Source organism: Marmota marmota, unplaced genomic scaffold (genome assembly GCF_001458135.2).
Source record: "Marmota marmota marmota unplaced genomic scaffold, marMar, whole genome shotgun sequence".
Taxonomy (NCBI): Eukaryota; Metazoa; Chordata; class Mammalia; order Rodentia; family Sciuridae; genus Marmota; species Marmota marmota.
The window spans coordinates 16,756,539-16,781,702 of record NW_026000082.1 but is presented as its reverse complement, the minus strand read 5'-3'; the positions used below and the strand labels follow the sequence as shown (position 1 = coordinate 16,781,702).

The 25,164-nt window shown below is 46.8% G+C and overlaps 1 protein-coding gene and 1 long non-coding RNA gene across 3 annotated transcripts in view; one reads left to right on the top strand and one right to left on the bottom strand.

The window, feature by feature from the left end:
- Agbl4 (AGBL carboxypeptidase 4) overlaps positions 1 to 25,164 on the bottom strand; it is a 1,414,634-nt gene that overhangs the window by 19,813 nt on the left and 1,369,657 nt on the right. The gene's annotated exons all lie outside the window — the stretch shown is intronic.
- Positions 128 to 10,748, top strand: LOC125620393. Of its 2 annotated transcripts, none has more exons than XR_007352023.1 (2): positions 128 to 306; positions 3,631 to 10,748. It is a non-coding gene; the product is annotated as an uncharacterized LOC125620393 (long non-coding RNA). The 2 variants fall into 2 exon arrangements; XR_007352022.1 differs by having other exon boundaries at positions 3,628 to 10,748.

Here is a 25,164-nt window from a genome sequence, read left to right as displayed (position 1 = left end):
TGAAATCAGTCCTGGCTGCCCAGCTGGGCTGCAGCTCAGCAATTGTTAGGACTTTAATGCCGCTTGGCCTGAGAGAGGGTTCTGTTTCTCTGAGAGATGCTCAGCCCCTACTTGTGTATATATTTTTAGAAGCGTCAACTGATACTCAGTAAAAACAAGACCAAAGACCAAAGTAAATATTTGCACAGCACTATCTCGGAGCACCAGGGAAGGAAGAGGGAGGAGGGGCATAATACGCACAGGAACACTGATGGTCCTGGCGTCAGGCTCAGCTCTGTTTCTGGGTGGATGCACGGCCTGTGCGAGGTGAGTCTCTGGATCAGTTTTCCAATCTGTACAGGTGGAGGAGGGATTGCCTTGCTGATGGGCTGAAACCCTTGAGCTCCGATGTTCTGTGAGCCTCTAGGTCAGGAGTTCCTGCCTGGGACCCCTAGGGGCTTCCTGAACCCTCTGATGTTATAGGTAAAATTGTATATGTGCATGTGAATTTGCTAAGGTGAATATTCATAATGTTCTGCAGGTTTCAACATCCTTCAAAATGTTAAGAATCTCTGTGCTAGGTCTGTGGGTGGAGATGATTGCGTTTATCACCACTTCCCAGGAAATTGCCCCTCTTGTCATTTCTCAACCCATACCTTTCTTACATTCTGACTTTTCTGGGATTAGTGAGAATCTGGCGGTGCTGGAGAGTGAGATCAGGCTACATTTGGAATGGCATGAACCAGAAGGAGAGCCTGTCCTAAGTGCATGTGCATTAGCTTAACTAGAAAACCTTGAAGAGTCCAGGGGCCCCAGTTTACTGTAGGAGTCAAAGAATAGCTCAACAAAGGTGATTGCTAGTGGGTAACTGTGAAACCCAGCTGGGGCCTGGCCATTCTGTGGCTGAGAATTGGGGGTCAGTCTTTGGGAAGCATCAAGCCCTGGAACAACAACTTAAGAGGACCACTAAGGTGTTTGGAGCAGGGGCAGGATATAAGATCCTGGATCTTTAAATGAAACCCACTCCCCATTCCTGTGTCTTGATTCTTAATCAGGCCTGAATCTGCAGCCCTTTCGTGCACTTGTGGAATAAGCAGTAAGCAGTATCACAGGAGCCAAAAGACCCGTATTTGAGCGTCAGCTTTCACCAGCTGCTCTGTGACTTTGGGCAGGTCTCTGACTCCAGGCCTTCAAATTGTCCTCATGAACAATAAGGAGGAATTGGGCTTCCTTCCCACTTTGACCAAGGGGTGATCATTACTACATTATCGGCCACCTCCATGCATTTAATCCTCATTTTGGGATGTCCTTTTTCCATGTCAAGCAAAATGAAAATGATCCCATCCCTAGGAAAGGTATTATTTGGGGCTTAAATCCAATCTTTAGGGTCTTTCTGGCCCTAACATTTTATAATTTTCTTCCTTACTCTACCTTCTTTTTAACTGTTCAAGTTCAAGTCACAAAACTGAAAATTAGGGATGGAATTAATGTTCATGAACACTTAATATCTTCCAGACACTGTGCTAGTTTCATTTGCTACTCACAAACAAGGTAGATTTTATTATCCCCATGTTACAGATTATAAGACTGAGGTGCAGTCCATCCAACATCACTCAGCTAGCAAGTAGAGGGTGAGGACTTAAACTAGATCTGTCCAGCTATAAGGCCTGTAGCTTTTTAAAAGTTATTATTACTCTATAATTCCTTATTAACTCTTTTAAAAATGAATGTATTCATTGACCTGATACTTATTGAGTATCTGCTGGGTGAGCTACCACTGCCATTGGTGTGGATTTGGAGATAAGAGATCTGCCCCTGTCCTGGAGCAGCCCATAGAGAGGACATGTTAAAAAAAAAAAAATCACAATTCAGGGCAATGACTACTATGGCAGAGGGAAGTAAGTAAGGGAAGCAGGAGCTCAGAAGGTGACATCTAATATTGGAAGGAACCCCAGAGGCTTAGAGAAGGCAACATCTGAGCTGAACTGAGAAAGCTAGTTGTGTGATTTTTTTTTTTCTTTTGAGATGAGTCTTCATTAAACAATTCAGTCAACAAATAATTGAGAGTCTACTATATACCAGGCACTTTTCTAGTTGCTGGAACACAACTGCATGGGACAAGCTCTTCTGGCCTCATAAAGCTCACTTTACAGGGGAGTAGCAAACTGACAAATGGAGTATAAGGTTGAAAACTGGAGGATTTGGAGGAAAAGTAGGACATGGCCAGGTAAAGAAGAGATGGTTGTAGTCTAGTTATTGTAATTTTCTTGTACCTAAGGCCTGTCTGACTACCAGACTGTCTCCTCCTCTCTGACAAATACTGATTAGAATTTACTTCATGTCAGGATATAAAACATGCCTGTTCCATGCCTCCTCCTTCCTGCTCTATTTTAGTAACAATAAGACAACTGGCCAGATTATATAGCCCATGCTTTTATTTGTCCCTTGGGCAACAGGGATTTCTTATACCAGTTTTGTGTCACTTCATGATTCCCCTCCCTGGAACGGTGTCCCAGACCCTCTGCACCATTGTCTCTAGGTGCCTCCTACTATTCTTTAGACCTCAGCCTAACTGTCAATTCCACAAGGAAGCATTTCCTGACCTTCTCACCAAGTCACGGCCCTCCCAGCATATCTTGGCATCCCTTCATAGACCCTCACATCATAACTTTGCATTATAATGTGTGTTTTTTGATAAATATTTGCCTCTCCTATAAGACTACCAAGTTTGGTGGTTGCAAACATGCCTGCTCTGTTCACAGTATTTCCCGGTACCTAGCAGAGTGTCTGGCATACTAGGTGTTCAATTAAACATGTGCCTGTGAAAAAATGAGTACTGCCAATGGTAGGCATTTGGAGAGAAATTTGGCCCCTTCCTCTTCCGGGGTCAGAATTACCTCAAGACTTCACTGAAGGGAAAAATGGTAGTAATAGTAAACTGAAAATAGGATTGTGAGAGAAAAAGAAATTCTATAGGGAACCAGGATGGGTATTAAAGTAAACATCACAAACTCCAAAAGGTAATGTGGACTTGCTCTTTCTCTCTCCATCCTATGAAAGGAGGAAAAGTCCATCAGACCAAGGGCCCTGGAAAAGGGACTGTCTAATGAATAGAAGGAAGCCCTGAATACCATCATCTGATAGCCATTTCTAAGGAGGCTAGAGATGTGATTCTTTCTTGGTTGCAGGAGTAAAAAGATTTTGGGGAGGAAATGATGGCCTCTAGCCCATGCAGGTGAATCCTGGGGTAAAGGGGTCAGATTCCTTTGGCATTTAGTTACAGCTAAGGAAATAATACTAGGCCCCAGGGACAGAGCTCCTCTTTTTTTTTTTTTAACATTTATTTATTTAGTTAGTTTTAGGTGGACACAATATCTTTATTTTATTTTTATATGGCACTGAAAATCGAACCCAGTGCCTCATGCCTGCTAGGTGAGCGTGCTACTACTTGAGCCACATCCTCAGCCCAAGAGCTCCTCTTGAACTATAGACTCTCAGAGCAATGCCCCACTATGCAGAGCAGGGAGCCCTGGGTCTGTGCCAGGAAGCGGCAAAGGGGAGCATGGCGTGGGGGCCACCAGACCTAGGATGTACGCCCTGCACCCATAATCTCCACTATCTCCACTGCTCTTTGTCTCTCTTCCCCAGCAGACTGCCTTGCACTCCTTGAGGGCAAGCCTGCCTCTTCCCCAGTCTGATACACCACCAGATAACACCTGTGGAAAGAACAAGTCAAGGACAAGTGGTCAGGCAAGTGATTCGCCCTGATCCTCTATTTCCTTGGGTATTGCCTAGTTACTGACAAGAGCACTGTGGAGACTGAATGACGTGGTGGGTGTGGAAGCATCCAGAATGGAGTTTAACAAGAAGCTCATGCTCAAAAATAGGTCATTTATCCACTTTTTTTTTTTTTGCCTTAAACTACCCCGCCCTTTCTGCACTTGATGGCATGCCTGTGATTACAGAATCATAAAATATGTGAGCAGAAGGTTCCAATAGTGATTATCTGTTTCATTTTATTTTCCTGCTTATTATGTTCCCTTCTCATGATACCCCCTTTTCCTCATATTGAACCCCCAAATCTCAGCTCTTGTGGCTCAGGGAGGGGCTGATTCTTACCCACACTCTGGGAGCCACAGCAATTAGTCAAGTATAGCTTGTAGCCCCATGAAACTTAATTCTGGGCCTTGTGAAGCAGGGCACTGCCCTTGCTATAATTTACATCTTGAATATCCTACAAGGGTCCAAGTGTTAAAGGCTTGGTGCCCAGGGTGGCACTATTGGATGGTGGTGGAACCTTTAAGAGGTGGAGCCTGGTGAGAGGTCCTTAGGTCATTGGGGACATACCGTGGCCCCTTCCTCCTTCTCTCTTTTTGCTTCCTAGCCATGAAGTGAGAAAATTGGCTTCACAACACATTCCCTGCCATTGCAACCCAGCACCCCCGCCAGAGGCCTAAAAGCAATAGGTCCACCTGACCATGGACTGGAACCTCTAAAACCATGAGCCAAAATAAACCTTTTTTCTTTATAAGTTGACCACTTCAGTTATTTGTTATAGTAAGAGAAAACTGAAAAACACAGCCCTTAATTCTGAAAGGATAAGATAACTACCAGGAGCTGCTGGCAGTCATATTCATGGGGGAGAGCTTTTAGCAGGATGGGGCCAACACTCAGAACACAGGTGAGGTGGTAAGCTTGGAGAGCTTGAGACCCAACTCCTGATGGCACTATGTGAGTCCCTCCATCTAGCTATGCCTGTATGACCAGACCAGTTTTCCTTTGGACTTAGAATTTTATAACCTAATTAACTCTCCCTTTTTATTTAAGTCCATTTGAGTTGGGGTTTCTGTTACTTACAACCTCATTTCAGCTAATAGAAGAAATTGAAATTCATCTCATCAAACCTCCTGATTTTACAGACAGGAAATAGATTTGCAAATTTACGTGAACAGTTTTTTACACACACCAGCTTTCCAAATAAATCTACTGCCTCACTTCCTTTTATCTTTACTGCTGACCAGAACAGGGGCAGGTTGTCCTTCTGCCTGGATGGGGTCATAGAATATTGATTTTGGTCACAGAATGCCTAATCTTGCTCCAACAGAGCAAATTTTAAAATTCAAGTCCTCAGGAGCCAGTTTTGTTTTGCATTACAATGTTTTGATCCCCCAAGCGGAACTGCTGATGGCCCGTCCTTTTCCTTCCACACAGTGTAATCAGCAGCAATTAATTCTAATCACAAGAAGACAGCAAGAATGAACAGAGCATTAATTGGACAGAAGTAATCAGAATCTCCCTTAGCTCACAGTTGGTACTTGTATGCAGGAGGACGTGAGCCGGCACATGCATGTATACACACACACACAGTCTACAGGCTGTCAAAGGTGTTTGATGTGGAAGGAAAGAGAACAAAGTCAGCATGGGGTAGTGGGTGGTGGTGGGGGAAGCAGGGACTTTGGAATCACAAAGATCCCACCACTAACCAGTTGCTTAAAACTAGCTTCCTCATTTGTAAAACGGGGACACACAGGCCTACTTCAAAGTGGTTTAGAATGTTAAATAAGAACACTGCATGTACAGGAACTACATGGCAGGAACTCTGTAAGTGCCAGCTCTCTCTCCCTGCATATCAAAGCCTCTTGTAGCTGGTAGAGAATGGAGACCAAAGGTGATCTGAAATGTCTGATCCTTGAATGTTCTTGATTTAGCCCTACCAAATTGATGTTCTCTAGACTTTTCCCTTAATGTTGAACCGCTGCCCTCCCCAATCTACCCCAACGCCACACACACACACACACACACACACACACACACAGGTGCTTCCTCCTCCTGCCTCTTTCCGCTCTGGAGTTGTAAATTCTGGGAGGGTGCCGAGTTTCCCTGAGCCCTTCTTAGCACCTGGTAAACAATGAGTGGACTCTTGTTGAGGAAGTACTAATGGAGCCTGTGTCTTTGCTCACGTTCTCTCTCTACCTGCAGTATTCAGCATCTCCATCTTGCTCTCAGTCCCGGTCATCCTTTGAGGCTTAGACTAGAAGCTTTCACTTCCTCCACGAAATCTTTGAAAATTGTTCCTGAGAGATCTCTCCCCTACTCTGAACTCTGCCCTCTTCCGTGACGCCAGAAGCCTATTATCTTTTGTGATATGATCTGTGGGTGCTATTTCTTCTCCACCACTGAAGTTCCCTCACTCAATGATTCAGCCTCCTTACGCCATGATGGACACTGAGGGGCATCAGAATGTGCTGTGCCCTTGAGGTGCTGAGGTTCAGACTAGTGTTTGAGTACTGTGTTTTATCTATCTGTCAATGTCCTAGGCCTTGGACCATGACGGGTGATTTTTAAATATTCGATAATGGCAGTGGGTTGCCTAGGAGAAGATATCTGGCTGGAACGTTGCTGGGACTAGTGAATTATGAGGCCAGTGAGCTTTTTGAGGTTGGGCGTGGGTGCCCTAGGCTTCCTGAGGGAAAGGAGTTGGTATTTCAGAGACAGGTGGGACATGTAGAATGCATTCAAACTCGACAACACTGAATAAGCTGTGACTTGGTCTGCAGGAGTATTTGGCTTTCGCTCTAGTCTGAGGTCAAGCCTGCTTTTGTCATCAGATTTCACAGGATGTTGAGCAGGTCACTCACTCTCTGGATAGCCATTTAGCCATCCCTATTTTATTCAGCCACCAATTACGAACATTTATTGTGTTCCTGGCACTGTGCCTAACCCTGGAGATACAGAGGTAACTCAGATATGAGTGGCAACTTTGGAGGGCTTGTGGTCTAGTAGGCATTATGAAATAGGCCATCAAAGACCATGTAACATCTCTGCATTGGTGGTTTGGATTCCGTATTGCTTTCTGGATAAGTTCCTAAGCTCCTTTTCCTGATGTCAAATCCTCTTATGATCTGGCTCCTCCCAATTATAGCATCAGTTACCAACTTTTGTACTGAGCCTTTGGAACTTGTGGTCACACTTTCTGACTGTGCTTCCACTGATGGTGTTTGAAAATGTCCTATGGGCCAATTAACCAGCAAGATGGTTGTGTTATGTGTCAACTTGACTGGGCCATGGGGTGCCCAGAATACTTGGCCAAATATCATTCTGAGTGTTATGTGTAAGGGTATTTCTAGATGGGATGAACATTTGAATGGACAGACTGAGTAAACCATGTCACCCTTCCTAATGTGAATAGGCTTCACCCAATGGACGGAAGACCTGCCTGATTCCTATTTAACTGCTGGAGAAAGGACATTGGACTTTCCTGGATTTTGCACTAGAACTGGACCAGTGGCTCTTCCTGGGTCTCAAGTCCTCTTTCAGACTGGAACTCCCACCATTAGCTCTCCTCATTCTCAGGCCTTTAGACCCAGTTTCTCCTGGGACTCCAGCTTGTTGACTACATATCTTGGGACTTCTCAACCTCCATAATTGGAGTGTGTGTGTGTGTGTGTACATAAACATAGAATCAATAGGAGATGCAGACTTCTAGATCTATGTCTGCTAGTGGTTCTGTTTCTCTGGAGACCCCTGACTGAAGCCACCAGATTGCAGGCTCTGAGCCTGACTTCCTGAAGAATGTTGCTTTCGGTGGTGATGGAGACATCAAGCCTCCTCAACAACACCCAACCTTCCTTTTCTTTGCATCTTGGTTCTGCCCTTCCTTATGGTTTTCTCCTTGGGGAAGAAGTATTCTACAATATAGGAAAAAGGGGTTTTGAGGAATTCCACTGCATGGAGCTAATGGGACCCTGAGAGATCACAGGCCTTGTATTCTGGAGCAGTGAGGTGCTTGTCCGTGGCTCCAGGCTTTGCAAACACTTGTGCAATGCTGTCCTCTTCCTTCTAACTTTGCTTCTCCTCTTGGTGAATGCTTAATCAGATTGAGTTCAACATCCAGCCCATTTGAAAAGTCTTCCTAGACTCCTGAAGGTTGAATTGGCTCTGTTCTCTGGTCTTCACAGAATTCTGTGCATATCTTTTCCTTAGCATTGATTTGCCACCTCTGAGCTAGATAAAAAGGCAGGCTCAGTATGTAGGGTACCAGTTGTCTATCATTCACAGTGGGATGATTGTAAAGATAGCAAGTTGGAGAAAATCATGTTCATCAAAGTCTTCATCAATATGTACTTGGGAGGAAATTTGGGACTCAGATGACAACCTTTGCTCAAAACATCTAGCCCAAAGTGGTTGTACTGGGATTTGAATCCAAGACTGACTTCAAAAGCAAGGATCCTGTTGGTTATTCACTCAATAAAATATGTTAAATGATAATATGTGCCAGGAGCCATGCTAGGCACCAGGGTGCAAAAGTTCAAGTGTGCCTGTCCAGGGTTACTGCCTGCAGTGGCAGAGGAGGAGGGCCAAATTCCTCATGCTAGGTCTCTGGGGCTGTCCCATGGATGACCTCACCACCAGGAATCTCCACAACCAGTCTCTCCTTCCCTCCTCCTCCTCCCTCCCTCTCTCTCTCTCTCTCTCTCTCTCTGGAAAGACACTTCCTCAGAACAACCCCTTTTCCTGCCCCTAAATTTCTGCCTGTGCCCACTGCGGAAAAAGCCAAGACTGCTGCCAAATTCATTAATAATTTTGGCTTTCTGGAGGAAGGAGTTGGATTGCTTTGCTCTTCAAATATCAAAACATCCAATTAACACAGCTAATTAGCATCACTAGCAGCAGTCAAAAGAATAGCAATTTAGATGCAGGATTTCAAAGGTTTCCTAGTCTTGGGACAAGGCAACCCATCTCTTGCTAATGACAAGAGTTCCTCACTTAGGCAATTCTATAGCAGCCATCAATTAACCACTGGGCAGAGACTGGCCTCATCCCTGAGTCATTTGTCTAATCAGAACTGGGGACAGAGAAGAAGAAACAGAAAGGAGAGGGAGAGAGGACAAGAGGAAGAGGGAGAGACGATAGAGATGACGTGGGAGAATCAGAGTGGGAGAGGGAAAGAGAATTAGGAAAAGAAAAACAGGGAGAGAAAGGCAGAGAGAATATTTCCAAGATAAAGAAATTCTCAGAGACAGAATGAGGAGCACAAAAGGTGATTCACAGATAAGCAGACAGGTAGATCAGCAGATAGGTGCTCAGAAAAATAAATTTCTTTGATACACACAGAAAAGGAATGGCGAAGAGCGTCTAGTCACCAGCAGCTCCAGGAAATGAGCTGATCACTGGGAAGCTTTAGTGTCCTGATCTGTAGAACTGGGCTTAGCTGTGAGAGTTCAAATTAAAAACTGGTGAAGCTTGGCTGCTGCCATGAGATGTAAGAGAGAGAGTGGCCAGGAGACCACATTCAGGGCTGTCCTCTTACCTTTGGGCCCTGAACATTGCACTTCCCAAGAGCCTTGCTTTCTCTTTAGAAGGTGGGTATGCGGCCAGACCCCTTTTTTTGTGCACAGTCACTGAACATCCAATGAACTCAGTAAGGCCCAGGATCCCACACTCAAGAAGGGTGGAGAAAGGTCCCAGCTGAGCGCCTTTGCTCCCCTCCCTCACGCTGCCGCAAGCTGCCTCGCGATCGCTCCTCTAGTTACTGCAACAGCCTCTGGTCTCTCCCTGCTGCTACCCAACCCATTCTTATCACCGTTGCCAGAGTGATATTCCTGTGATGCCGATCTGACTACATCCTTTCCTGACTTAAACCTCTTTAATGATTCCGCACTTTCTCTGGATGGAGTCCAAACCCATTAAATAGGGCATTCGGGACCTCCCTCTGGGCTCGGGCTCCCCTGCCTTCTCCTGACCCCTCTCTCCCTCTCCCCACTCAGGATCCAATCAATCTGGCTTTACCTCTGGGCTCCTCTGCATCCTGTCTGGCACTTGCAATGTCCCAGAGACCCCTGTCCATGCTGCGTGCCCTGCTCTGTCTGTGCTCTGGTCCCCACATTTTCCCAGCATGGTGACTCATTCCTCTTACTGCCCCGTCTTCTCCAGCATGTGCAAAAGAGTCCCTCAAACGGCTTCCGGGGACAGGTACGTGATATAAATATGAGCAGTGACAGATACGGAAACAACAGGGGGGTAGTGACAAGTTGGACAGTAAATGCTCCCCTCAAAGAATCTCAAACTGAAAATTCAACCAACCAACCAACAAACCAACCAACCAACCAACCAACTCACCAGCCCGCAAACATGTTCCTGGCCAAATACCACATCTGCAGGAAGGAGGCAGCGTGGCTGCCAGCGGTGCCCTGCTCTGTGACCTAGACTCCTAGTTTGACCTACAGGGTTCTCTGGGCTCAGACTCTATCTTCTTGTGCTGGCCTTTCGCAGCTGGTCCCCTGTTCAGGGACATTTTCACAGTCTCTGTGACTCCTTTCCTTTGGGCCTTGCAGGGGTGTAACCTGTGGGTAAATAGCTGCAAAGAATACTAACATTTACAGTGACCAAGCCAGTCCTGTCCTACACCTGGCCCTGGGCAAGATGTTATTAATCAGCATTTTAATGAAGCCTAATTACAACAGCTGATGCCTCCCTCCAGTTAAGGCTATGGTCACAGATGGGCCTCAGGGCCTGCTCTGCTGTGCACCGGAGGGTTAAACTCTGGAGGGACTGACCGCCCTCCCCACCGCCAACAGGAACCCTCAGGACAAGAGGGGAGCTGGGCATCCTGGAGGGTGGTTACAGCAAACCTCACCATCTCTTCCCAGGTCCCCTGCTGCTTTCTGTGCCTTTCACATAGGACCGGGCCTCCTGTTCCCCTGATCCACCTCTGCATCAGGCCTTGTGAGGCACTGGCGTCCCGAAATAAAGGGTGTTTAGCTTCTCAACTCCTGTATTTCCCATTACCCCTAATTTTACTCCTCTTTTCTCCTCACAGTGCTCAAGCATCCAGGGCCCTTCCCAAGCCCACCTTCCTGGAGTTTAGTGGTTAAGAGGGAAGGCACTGGACTTCAACAGCTCCAGGGGGAATTCTGGCCTCATGTCTATGAGCTGTGTAACCTTAGGAAAGTTACTTTATCTCTCTGAATTCCTGTTCTCTTCATTTGGTTGTTTTGAGATTAAATTGGGGAAAATATCTAGAATAGTGCTCGCCACAACAGGGTGTTCATCCTTAATTTTGCAGATTCATTGAGAAGTCAGTAGATGGGAGAAGTTCTTGGCCCTTGCTGGTGGCTTCTTTCTTGATTGGGGAATAAAGTATGGACTTCGCAAAGCTTCCAGAATCATACCAAGGGAAATACCCACTGGTCTCCAGTAAACTAGCTCCTCCTGTGGATGCAATCCACACCTTTTAATATGGTAATTTCCTCATGCTACTCTCTTGCCCAAGAACCTTCTCTAGCTCCATATTGTCTATAAGCTAGAAACCAAGAAGTAGCACTGCATGCAATGCTTTGGCCCCAAAGAAATTTTCCAACTTCAGTCCCTAACTATCCCTTGCCACTTTAGACAGGCCAATTTCTTAACATGCCTGCTTCTATTCATGAGCCTCTATTCATGATGATCTCTTCAGCATGCTTTTCCCTTGGTGTAGGCTGTAGGTTCCCTTGCTGGGCTGAGAAGGTAGATGTGTCTTGTTCTGTATTTAATCTCAACATTGATAGGGCTTCATACAATGGAACCCTCAATATGTGATTACCAAACTGGACTAGATGCCGCCACTTGAAATTCTTTCTTTAAACTCTTTTTGGTGTTCTGATGGGGTCAAATTCAGGTTCTGAAGACAGAGGACCTGGGGGCAAACTCAGGCTATCCCACTGTGGTGGTGAATTTTTTGCATCAACTTGCTCTGGACTGTGGGGCACATATACGTGGTCAAACGTTATTCGGGATGTTTCTGTGAGGGTGTTTTGGATGAGACTAACATTTTCACCAGAGGACTTTGAGTAAAGCAGAGTGCCTTCCATAATGTGGTGGGCCTCATTCAACAGTTGAAGGTCTAAACAGAACAAAAGACTGACCTCCTCTAAGCAAGAGGGAAACGAGCCCCAGGTGGCCTTGGGGCTCGAACGTCAACATTGGTGCTTCCCTGGTCTCCAGCTGCTGGCTCACCCTTGCTAGTCTCTAGAAGAACATGAGGCAATTCTTTAAAAGATCTCTCTCTCTCTCTCTCTCTCTCACACACACACACACACACACACACACACACATTCTCCTTATCTGTCAATCATCTATCTGTTTATCCATCCGTCCTACTGGAAACAGAATCTACTGGTTCTATTTCTCTGCAGGGCTCTGGCTAATAGAGCCACTTTCTGGCTGTGCAGCTCTGTCTGATTCTTTGACCTTGCTGAGCCTTTGTTTTCTAAACTTTAAAATGGGAATGATTGTTCCTCCATCACAAAGTTATTGTGACAATCGCCTGTGACCTTGCCAACATATGTGAAAACACCTGTGCAATGTGTGTTCCATCACCTTGGGAAATATTAAGACCCATCCTCTCCAGGAGGTCACCCCCACCTGCACCAGCCCTCTGGCCCTCCCTAGGTCCCAGAGATTCTGGGCCCACATTGAACCCCTGACTCTCTTTTCTTTTGATGCCCAGCCCTGCATGGGCCTGGTGGGGAGGGGAATGGGCCTGGTGGGGAGGGGAATGGGCCCTGTAGAGATGTCGGGTCCAGATGAGCTGGGGGCAGCGCTCAGGCTAGAGCAGAGGCTGCTGTGAAGGTTTCAGACACAGGCTGTAGCTGATGGGGTCTGGAATTTAAATGCATTCTATTGTTTTTGTCTCAATGAGGTAATAGAAAGTCCCAGGCTAGTATCTCCTGGATGCAGAGGTGCAACACTGGCTCTCTGTTCTCTGCCACCACCTGAGCATGAGAGGAAGGAGGCACACCTGGGGCTAAAGGAAATGGCCCTTCAGAGGCAACAGGTCAGCTGGAAGGGAGGGGCTGGAACCCTTAGAGCACTAAGCCAGTGCTTCCTGACCACGCCCTGGACTCAGAAAATGATGTTTGTTTGCCCATTGAAGGAAAGAGTGAGGGGCTTCCTTCAGCCAGCAGTTTGGGCCTTGGAGGGCTATGCAAGGTCGAAAGATCAGTCCCTTGGAACAGCAGTAACTCACCCAAGGCCCCAGGCTGGGAGTCTCCAACAAGCTTCCCTCCCTGGGCGTGGCCACAGACAGTGCTGAAGTCCTCACAGGCCCAGATGGAAGGCTCTGCTGGGAAGACTCATCTGGCCTCTCAAGTTCTACTGGGTCTTGCAGTTACTGTCTTTCTCCAGCTGCTAAAACTCCTGCCAATCTGATCATATTATTCCTCACTCAAAATGACTAGCCTTGGTGGGTGCAAAAACAAGGACCCCACCCCTCTGCCCGCCTCATCTCAGCAGTCCCTGCCCTAAAGATTTAATCCATTTTAAACAACATTGGCTTTTCCTTCTCTTTCTGTCCTGAGTCCACAGGAGGTGGGTATGACTGATCTGGGATCAACTCAGCTGGAAGGGGGCTCTGGGCTGGCTGGGCTCCAGTTTTGGGGTGGGATTCCGGTCTGCCTTCCAGGTGTTCCTGGGGACCGCAGTGGCAGAAACTCCCCAAGACAGGCTCTTCTCCTGTTAGATCATGCAGGTACTCAGCGGCCAACTAAACTGCCCAAGCTCACTGAAGACCTCCGTGTGAGCCAGCTCTGTTAGCATCCTGTTGGCCAAAGCGTCACCTCCACATGCCCAACATCAGTGAGGCAGGTGGAATGACCCCCATCCACAGCCCTTCCAGCACTCAAAGCTCCAGAGGCATCCAGCTTCTAAGCACAGCCGGTTGTGCCATGCCTCTGGGCTCTGGCCTAGGTCCTAGGTCCATTTCTTCTGTGGAGTTTTAGCTCAAGGCCTCCTGTCTATGAAGCCATCCCTGCCTCTCAGAGTCACGCACCTTCTTCCTCATGTGCCTCTGTACCTCCTGTGTCCCTGCAGGACACTGCTACTTAGAGTAATGTTTGCATGTCGACTTCACAAGACTGCACTCTGCGCATGCAGGGGCCTAACCTGACCTACCTAGACAGGGGCCTGGCACAGAAGGAGAGTTTGGAAATTCCTGCTAAACAAAAGAGTGAATAACTGACCAAATTAATGACCAGTATCAGGGTCCTCTTGATTTCTAGGTGTTCACTGGCATATCTACCTGGACCCCATGGGTCTCTTGTCTATTCTGTAATGCTCCAACCCCTGTTTCTAGGTCACAATAGATTTAAGACACTAACTAGGGCCAAAGACCCCTCTATACTTGTGGTTGCAACTTGAATGTGTAGAATGTCTGATCAGGAAGGGACATTATAGTCTCACTAGTTCACCTGCCCCCTTGAAGGAAGAAGCAATCATAGTCATCATTAATCCCCAGTGCCTAGCTCAGGGCTGGGGAGAGAGTGGGTGCTTGGTAAATACTGTTGTGTTTTTCACCCTAACACTTTTACTGATAAGAAGATGAAAGCCCAGAGAGGGCAAAGGAAGCTGCTGAGTCACATAGCATGTTTCTCATAGATTGGATTCCAGCCTGGCTTCCCTGATGTCTAGCTGACCAGAATCTCATGGGTGTTTTCTGAGCCCTTATTTCTTGACATAGTCCTAAGGTTCCATGAGGTAGATTTTAATTACTGATTCCAAATTTATCTTCAATCATTGGTGGGTCCAATATGGATGAATTAATGCTGTTTTAAAGCCATGAAGGGAAAAGCAGGACAGTGACCTTGGACTAGTGCCCTTGTGACCTTGAGCATCCTCCTCCTTCCCCACCCCCTTTAGAATGCAGATCATTCTAGTAGCAATAAAGACTCATGCTAATGTATGCCATTTACTAGAACGTCTGAATCTCAGTGGCTGATGGCTCACAATGATATATTTGAATGGCACGCTGGAGCTGGCCTGCAGCAGCAGCCACCACCTTTGCTGATCCTTCGCCCTTACAAAGACTCCCAGGCTAGAAGCCCTGCCATCCTGGTATTTTAGTATTCACAGTGCCACTGCTCACTGTGGAACAGCCACTGACCATAAAGTTTGACATTTTGAAGATTAAAATGCTTTGAATTAGTCATGCACATGTGAAGTCATTGTTCTTTCTTGTCCTGCTCCGGAATCTAAAAATGACTTTCAGTAACTTTCCCTCAACAATTACCTTCCGGAGAAGAGTTATGGAGAAGCTCAAGCCAAGTCAGAGCCTCTCCGTCACTTGGAAGAAAACCAAGGCAGAGCAGAGGCAGGGCGAGCTGGGGCTTTGGAGAGGGGTCTATTCTACCACAGCTGGGTGGTCTTCCATGGGTGTCCCCAGGAGCAGCAAGGCTGGAGGGCTGGGGATGGATGGGGTCAGGAGGCCAAGTCCCATAGGTGGTCTGGATGGAAACCCAGGAGGCAGAGCAGGTAGGCTCATGGGGCTCTGAGTTCAGTCCACACAGGTCTGACCCCAGGTGAGTGAATATCATGGGCTAACGCTTCCCCACTTGCAAAGAAAGAAATGGTCACTACTTCACAAGGCAACTATGAGAATTAAATAAGCTAATGAAGTGCTTGGCAGTGAAGACAAACAGTAAACATTTTTCTTTTCTCAGGAGCTTTCTGGCTTTCCAAGACTCTGACGTCTTCCTCCTCTTCCTCATGCAGGGCATTCCCAGAATCCCAGAGACAAACTGTTATTAAAAGTCTCTGCCAAAGGGGCGTGAGCTTGGGACTTCATAGTCTGCCCTCAGTTCAGGCAATAGGAGTGGACCACAGTGGCAATTTTGTTATGAGAGAGTTCAAGAGAAGAACCCCCTTTGCTTGAAAACTGGTCTTCCTGCTGTCTCCAGAGTAGTGTGGGCAGTTCTAACCCCAGACAACCAGAGGTCTCCCAACTACCTACTCAGCAGATTCATGACTTAGTGGAACTTCAGAAAGCAATCACAGAGCTTCAATCTGTAATAATAGCTATCCGCCATTAGGGGGAACCCACCCAGGTGTGAAGTGCTTATTCAATTCACCTTATCCTCACAGGAACCCTGGGAAATCTGAGCCATCACCTCTGTTCAGCAGACAGGAGTCTAGAGTCCAGAGTCACACAGGGTTTGGAATGGAAACCAGACTTGTCTGATTTCAGAACCTGGGGGCTCCTATCCACTGACCCACACCTGCTCAGATCCCTACCTCCCTGGCCCTGGCCCGAGCCTGTGTCCCTTGGTTGTCCTGACTTCCTCTGCAGCTCAGTTGAGACAGGATAGTCTCTGAGGACAGTGGGGGGTGCTCTGTTTCTAGAGTCCAGCCAGACCTTAAACAGCTGCAAGCTTGGACTGTGTTTTGGGACTGTGCCCTTGGCTCTCATCAAGGGACACTATGAGAGGCAGCCACATGACACTTGTGCTGGCATCTGCTAGAGGAACATTCACCAGGCCAGAGGCCATCACTGCTCTTGAGCTCCCAGCACAAGTTCCCGGGTGAGATGTTTTCTTAAGAGCTCAGTGCTGGGAAATGCTTTGTGCTGCTTTATTAAGACATGTGCTTTTGTTGTAACTTGACACAAATGACAAATAAGTGAGCAAGCAAATTAAAATAACTGGCCTGTGGACACACACCAGGATGTCAGGTGGGGCCTGGGGATGGGATTCCTTCCTTATCTCAAATCTTCCCTGTAAGATAACACTGGAACAGAGATTCCCCCTGACATTCCAAAACCCTCTGGTTGTCCCTTAGCTCTGCTCCCAGTTCCTGATCAGACACTTAGACAAGAAGTTGGAAGAGAGAGACAGTGAGCCCTGAAAGTTCCTCCAAGGTGAAGGTTAAGTCCCCATTTTTCTGAAAAGCTCAATAAATGGAATTTGAATCTGAATCTGAACTGAGGTGGGAGGCAAGGGAGGAGCAAGGGAGGGAGGGAGGGAGGCAGGGAGGCAGGGAAGGAAGGTTTAGAAGAGATCTGAGAGGGAGAGGAAAAAGGCCTGTCTGCAGATGGGAGATGAGGAAGGAGTCTGCTGAGCCCCTGCCAAGGCCAGAGCCTGGGAGGTCAGAGGTCAGAGTTTACTAAGCACCAAGGTCACCTCATTCATTAGTTATGGTGCTAGCTCACTAGGGAACTTGCTCAAGGTCATCCACATGATTCATGTGGATTTGAGTGCAAAACATTTCCACTATTTGCCCTAAGAGAGAGGGTGAAGGAAGAAGAGAGAGGAAGGAAGAGCTGAAGAGATGGGAAGAGAGGAGGGAGGCTGTGTGGACAGAGAAGACAGGAAGAGGGGAAAGTATAGAAGGCTGCATAGAGCTATGAGCAAAGGTGTGTGTATGTGAGAAAGTCAAATTGACAAAAAGACAAAAAAGAGAAATGGAAAAGAGGAGAATGAGAGAGAGGGGAGGGAAGTCAGAGGTGGGGAGGAGCGATGCCTATGTAGAGAGAAGCCTGGGAGCAGGTGGGGGGACACCTCCAGTCCCCCAGAGCTCAGGTCTGAGCCAGAAAAAGGACAGGCTGCCTTCCAGTCCTCTGCAGAAGTTGACTCTCAAGGCCCCATACACCCCTGGGGCCAGGAGAGGGCGCCTCAACCTCAGGCAACTGCAAGGAGGCTGCAGCTGGAGTCCCTGCAAGGCAGGCAGCAGAGGGAGAGAGCCGGGAGGGAGGCCAGGCTTTCAGTAGTTCTGTGGGTTATCGGACCCTGGCCAGCACCTCTGGTGGGCACCAGATCCCTGAAGACATGGGCTGGGCACTGTGCTGATTTGGGTTCTCCCTGGTTGCCTCTGTACCAGCCTAGTGCCTCCTCTGGGTCCTGTTACTGTCACTACCCTATTCAGATCTGCTTCCTGGCCTAAAGGGTACCCTGCCTCCTCCTCTTTTCCACCAAGAACCATTCCTTGTTTGAGTACAGGGTAAAAGAGTATTCAAAGTTATTTTCTACCTACCACACCATTGGATCTGAACAATTCACCAGGTAGGTGCAATCAAAAGAATGGAAAACTGAGGCACAGAGATGGAGTGTCAGTTGTCTGTGGTCACATTTGTCTTAGATTTTTGCCACTGTGACCAAAGGATCTGACAAGAACAATGTAGAGGAGGAAAAGTTTATTCGGGGCTCACGGTTTCAGAGATCTGGGTCCAGAAACAGCTGACTCCATTGCTCTGGGCACAAGGTCACAAGGTGAGGCAGAATATTGAGGATGGAATATCATGGTGTAGAGGAAAACAGCTCAGGGCATGGTACCAGGAAACAGAAGGAATGTTCTCTCTCACAAGGGACAAAATATATGTACCCCAAAGGCACACCCTCAGTGACCCACCTCCTCCAGCCATATCTTACCTGCCTACAGTTAACACCCAGTAAATTCCTATCAGGGAATTAGTGCACTGATTAGGTTAAAACTATCATAACCCAATTATTTCTCCTCTGAACTTTCTTGCATTGTCTCACACATGAGCTTTTGGGGGACACGACATATTTAAACCATAAAATGCTAAAAATAGAAATCACGGGACTTTCCAGTTATTACACTCTATGATGAAAACCCAAGAATCTTAATTCCTTTTCATGATATGTTTCCTCAACACAAGATTAAAGAGGGCTTTGCATGCTGACTCTAACTGAGCACCAAATATCAAATCTTGGTCACACTGAACCCTGACCTCTGTCACAGATCTCTACCACTGACTGAGTCCTGAGACTGATTATTACTGACTTTATCCTGTTTTTTTTTTTAAGTTTTGAATTATGCCAATGAGTACAGATAATAGAATCTGACTCAGTAGGAATATCTGAGTATTCCAAATGCAGTTTTGAGGACACTGATGTTTAAGAACCATAAGAACCCCTTAATAATATTAAAACCCCTTCCTGGAAGATTTTGTGAGAATTATAACCCAAACAGATCTCATCTATTCTAATGGCCCAGAAATTTAATCCTTAGATTTCATGTAGTTCAACTCTTGGCTACCAATGGTAACAACAATGATATCATTTATTGAGTGCCCACTATGTTTCAAGTAACCTCTTTGGCACTAAGAATATTTTTCAGTGTTTCCATCTACTGGAAACAAATCTGTGAAGAAAGTACCAGTCATCCCTGTGACATGGGTAGACTGAGACTCAGAGGTTAAGTCGCTTGCCCTAAGGTCACAGAATAGTTAAATAGCAGAACCAAGATCTGTATCCAGGTCAGCCTGGCTGCAAAGACCAGGCTGTCTTTCAACCTATTGTTTAACAATTGCATCTGTTAGTTACTCTTTAGCCATGAGCTCCTCCACCATATGGCTGATTTCTTCAAAGAAAGTGCCTTTTAGTGGGGCCATAAGAGGATTTAATATCAGAAGAAAGAAGTTCTATGTTTGGGGAGGCATTGCCCTGCCACCTATCAACTGTGTCACCTGGACAGAGTTCCTCTGTTTGACTCTGAGTCTCTGCACTTCTACAGCATGCGAGTGGACCTGGCTTAGGATAGGAACTCGGGGAGAATGCACAGCTCCCTCCCCTGACCCTTAGCTTCCTTGTTTATAAAATAGATAATAATCCTCATCTCTCTAGATGGTTGTGAGGACCAAAATATGTGATGGTCGGCATGCACTCCAGATGTTGGCAACTGCTGTTGGCCTCCAGGAAGGCATTCTGAATGAGCTTTATAAATACCATAAATTTGTTTTACTTTGCACTAAAATCCGTGCATTCTCTGTCCCCTGTTCCACTCAAGGCAAAAACTGCATAGATTGAGAGCAGCAGTCTTCTCAGTGTGAACTGACTCTCACCTCCTGTCTCTCGAGACACATCAACAAGCCATGCACGGTCACAACCCCAGCTAAAGGCCCTTGTCTCAGACAGAGCTGGCAGCTGCCTCCTCTTATTGGCAGCACATTTATCATCTTGAGGAAAATATTGATGGATAAGAAACCCCAGACAGGCAGCGTGTCTTAGCTGCACGTGCAGCCTGAAGTGAGATTTGAGGTGCTGGTTCTGGGTCTCTCTGGAAATAATGAAAGGTCGTCCTGTGGAGAATGGTCCATGCTCCCAGGGGTCTGACAAAATCCTAGGGATGACTGTGTCCAGCACATAGTAGAAGTTCAATAAATGCGAGTTTGAATCCAAATTAAATAAACTCCTTGAATGAGGCCTGGTGGGTTCTCATATGTCCCAAAGCATCATCTTACAGATGGGATCCGGGAAGGGAACTGATTTGCTTGTCACATAGCAGGTCAGAGGCACACAACAGATTAATAAAGTACGTGGCTCATAAATCTCACATCAGAAGGCTGTCCTATGCCACAACACCACTAGGACAGGTCCTCAAATCTCTGGCCAGATGGAGTAATCTGATAAACTTGATCGTAACTGAAGTATAATGTGATAAACGTAGACATTTCCCCCAGAGAGGTATTTTCAGAATCCATCTCTGAGGGAGTGCATTCTCTGAAAGGGCGGCCAGCATGGGCGTCAATGGTGCTATGGGATGTGCTTGTGGCGCACTGGCACCCCCATTTGACCCATCTGACCTGTCCTCCCTACGCGGCAGGCAGTGCGCCCTCCCTCTGCAGCACTGGTGAGGCTGTGGGTCACGGTCTTCACCAACGGACTCCCACAGCCCTCTCCAGCCTCCTGGCCTCTCATTCCCTATCTTGCATTCCCAGGCCCAGACTAGTCCAAAGGAGGAGAGCAGCTCTCTTAATGCTCTGGACTTTGCACACGCTACTTGCTATCTGCAAGACCCTTTGTCCCCTTATGATCCTTCTAGACTAGGCCTAATTCATGGTTTGTCCTTGTTGCATCTACTCCCACCCCTCAAGGCTAGGTTAGACGCCCCTTCTCTCCACTTGGTGTGCTCCTCTTTGTCACCACTGTCCTGTCACTACTTGTCTGCCTATCTCCACCATAGTGGAAATGTCCCCAGGCAGAGGCCATGACCATGGAGCTCTGCTCCCCTGGAAACCAGCACAGGGCCTGGCATGAAGTAGTTGATCAACTTGTACAACCTTGAGTTCTAGACCCCTTCTGTCATAGAGGTTCAGAATGGAGCCGCTTCCCAGGGACCATTGTTTAGGACATTAGGGCCACACACACAGATCTACTCCCTTTGCTTCATGATAACTCTTTAGAGATTTGGCCAAGGAAAATATGCATTCTAAATGTTCTCTTTCCAAGGAAAATGCCCCTGAATTCTTTACCAGTTCCTCATAGGTCTTAATTTTGGGCTGGGTGACCAACCAGCCTGGTTTGCCCATAGCTGACCTAGTATTAGCACTAAAAGTTCTCAGTCTCAGGAAAACCAGGACAGTTGGCAAACTTAGCTTTGTGTTCTTCTTCCGACCTGGTCCTGCAGGGGCCATGCACCATTTACCAGTATCTTACAGAGGGTGGGGGCCAGAAATGCACACAAAACTCCAGGGGCTGATCGCAACAGAGGGCAAAAAGGTCAGCACCTCCTTGATCCCCAAATTTGCTTCTGTCTCTGCAGGGACCCAGCATCAGTTTTGGCAGGAGATTAGTATGTGGTGGATACATAACCTTGTTGGTCAGCATTAAAGTTCATATTGTCAATTAAGAAGCCTAAACCAATTTACTACACAGAAAACCTCATTTCCTCAAATCTCTACTTCCAGAGCTCTTTTGTTTTGTTTTATACAACTATCACTATATCATCATCATCATCATCATCATCATCATCATCATCATCATTATGTTGGGGATTGAATCCAGGGCCTTGTGCATGTGAGGCAAACACTCTACCAACTGAGCTATACCCCCAGCTCCTTATCACTATAATAAATACTGCTTAAAAAGTCCCCATACCCAAGACAAACATTCGGGGCATTTCTTCTTTCAGCCATGACTTACCAATCACCTATAGTGTGGCAGCTGTCTCTCTCAATGTCCTTAGAATCGGTCAGAGTTAAGCCCAAACCTGCAATGGGGAACTGTCCCCACATTTGTGCAATAAGAAGGTGGGGACACTAGTAATTGTGTACATAAGTGTGTGAGTGAACCTGAAAACAGACAAACAGCTTTGATTACTTAGAAACCAGCCAGGATTTCTTCTGACCGTCAGCTAACAACCATAACCCTGAAACAATATCAACTCTCTTTATCATCAGCTTGGTTTCCATGGAGCCTTGCAGTGCTGCTAAGTGAAGGCTGACAGTTATCACTATAAAGTAACTTTACAACTTTGTAATTTGTAGCTCTCTGCTGACAGTAATAGTAACAGCATTTCGAATTATGGCTATAAACCTGACAACAGCAGGTAAAACTCTTAGAAACCTCATCGGGGGGATGAGGGAGGCTGGGGGAAGGTAATGACATTTTGGTTTTCCAGGCCTGGGCAGGAGGCATTTGGAAATCAGGGGCACACTTTGATGTGGAGGTGGGCAAAACAGCTCAGCCAGGCACCATGGAGAGTAGATACAGGTGGCATCTGACAGCTGTGTCTGGATGATCAGAGAAGGCAGATAGGTCAGTTTAGGGGATGGGTATTAGAGAGGGATTTTAGGAGGTGGAGTTCAAGGAAAAGCTAGCTGATGAGTCCCAACCTCTGGGATTCAGAAGAGAGTCCTGCTTTTCAGGGAGTGGAGGGAAACACCGGCTCACTGCAGAGCAGAGAGCAAGGTAAGGCAAAAGGCTGGAGTGCAGAGTGGACAGAGCAGCCCTTTCCAGCTGTATTCATCTGGGTTTCAATTCCCACTCTACCCCTGACCATGGAGCTCTGCTCCTCTGGAAACCAGCACAGGGCCTGGCATGAAGTAGTTGATCAACTTGTACAGCCTTGAGTTCTAGACCCCTTCTGTCACAGAGGTTCAGAATGGAGCTGCTTCCCAGGGACCATTGTTTAGGACGTTAGGGCCACACACAGAGATCTACTCCCTTTGCTTCATGATAGCTCTTTAGAGATTTGGCCAAGGCAAATATGCATTCTAAATGTTCTCTTTCTGTGCAGCCCTGGAAGGTTATTTGATTTTTCTGAGCTTCTGTTTGCCTACTTCTATCTCAAAGGCCCAAATCAAATGATCCTTTATGTCTATCCATCCATCCATATATTCATCCACCCATCGACATACCTACTTGTCTAACTATTGATTTGGAAATAAATGAAGATCATATAATTTTATCTTCTAATGTAAAGGAAGGCAAATTAGGACCCAGAGCAGATACAGACTTCCCCAAACCTATGTGGCCAGATAGAGGCAAATCCAAGCCTCCAGTGCTGGAATCCCGATCCTTTTCATGAAGCACACCCTTAATGTTATTAGGTTTACTATTACTATTGCTATTATTAGTCATTTATTGATTCATTCCTTCATTTAGTCAATTGTTCAGTAGGCATTCATGTTTAAAGATCAAACTCCAGTGTATATCTGTAGGGAGGAGAAAAAAAAATATCAACAAATCTCAGCAGTGTAGCTTCTGGTTTCCAAGACCCACTGGTTCCCAAGACCCTCTGGTTCCCAGGACCGTCTGGTTGAAGTTCATTTTTGCTTGTTAATCTTAGCAAAGCTATGACTCTGAGTATGACAAATAAGAACTAAGAAGACCTATGTACCTTTAGATGTCAACAAGTCAGATCTGACTGCTTTCTACCCCTCTGTCCACCTAAAAAGTGAAGTTTTCCCCCAGAATGAAGTTACAGCTCCAAAGTCACACACACTGGTAATTTCTTTGGAAAGTACAGAACTCATCTTCCTAGTGGCCTGGCAGATGCCAGGTGGGGGTAGGTGGAGCCTCCTTCCACTTCATTCATTCCTTCATTCATTTGCAACCCCCAGAGTCTCTCTAGATTGGGCTATGGCTGGAGAGGTGAGGTCATTTAACCAAGGCCACACATCTTTATGAGGGAGCATGGGGCATTAGGTCCTGACACCAGGATTGGGATTCTTTTCACCAACTTACGGAGCAGAGCCTACCTGGACAGTTCCCGCCAAGACAATCACTTCCCTCATTTTGACTTCAAGGTACCTTGAACCTATTATGAACCTTTCTAAAGCCCACTACTTCAGACCTATAGAGCCATCTCTTTACCCAAATTCTCAGTCTGGATGTTACAGGAGCCCCTTATACTCCACATGTCACAAACAGAACCCAAACAATCCCCCTCTGCAGCCCTTTACTCCAATAGTCCATGTCTTAGCGACTGGCCCTCCCATCCACCATGTTGTTCAAGTCAAGAAACTGCCACCCTTCTTTCCTCTGCCCTCGGCCCATATCCACACCATCAGTGATATACTCAATCCCTCCTGTTACATATTGGAACGAATTAAATGGAACTGTTTTTACTTGTGGTTTCAGCTGAGAGCCCAAGACTGTAGATGCCACATTTCAAAATAAGGAGTGAGACCACCATGCAGGACTGGCCAAAGAAAATCCAAGACCAGTTGTGTAAACTTCAGCTCACCTACCTTTACTTAAGGGTCATAGTGACTCCAACAGGGGTGAACCATCAGAGCACCAGGGGCTGAGGAAGGAACCACAGGCCACCTCCCGGAGGATACATCTGCCCCTGGCAGTAGATGTCCCACACAGGAGAGAGTGTGTCTGAAGAAGCTCATGAGGGCATGCCACACCATCTAACCAGAGCCCTAGTCAACTAGGCCTTTCTGCCCCTGTCCTCCTCTTCCTCATCCTGTTCAGCCTCAGAGGGGAGGATCAGGAGAATAAGTCAGGCAGACCCTGACTCCCCTGAACACCAGGAGATAGGCCTGAGCCAGAGGACAGACAGGGTTTTGTTTTGAAGAGATTTGATGGTTTTGATTGGACCAGACATAGTAATTGCTGAACTGAGACTGTTTTGTGACTAGAATTAATTAGAGAACTTTTAATTTCCTGAGAGTGATTGGAAACTCATGGGGCCTGCCAGAGCTTTTGTATCTCTAGATCTGCAATCTATACCCATCTATCTATAAGGACACTGGAGACAAACAATAAAGTGGTTTCACGGTTGCACCTTGTGAGCATCGTGCATTCCATGCACCCGTCCACCTTCCACACGACTCACACCTTCTCTTCGTGGCTGGCTCTGCCTGCACTTATTGATCACCGGTTGTTTCTGGCCTAGCCCCAGATACCCTCCAACACTTGGCCAGAGCATCCTCTCTGGCATCTGGGTTCTCTCCTGTACTTCTCCCTTTGCCAAGAAGGCTGCTCTACCCTTGCTCTCCCTGCCTGCATCCTATTCACCCTGGGGCTCTGAGCCTTAGTTTCTCTTCCCCGGACCCCATCTTGGTTAGATGACTCCCTTCCCCACCAGCAGAGCTCCCCACTGCCAGACCATTTATCCCTCTGTGATGCAGGGTCTCTTTACCTTTCCTCCTCCCCTCAAAACTGTCTTCTTGAAGGCAGAGAC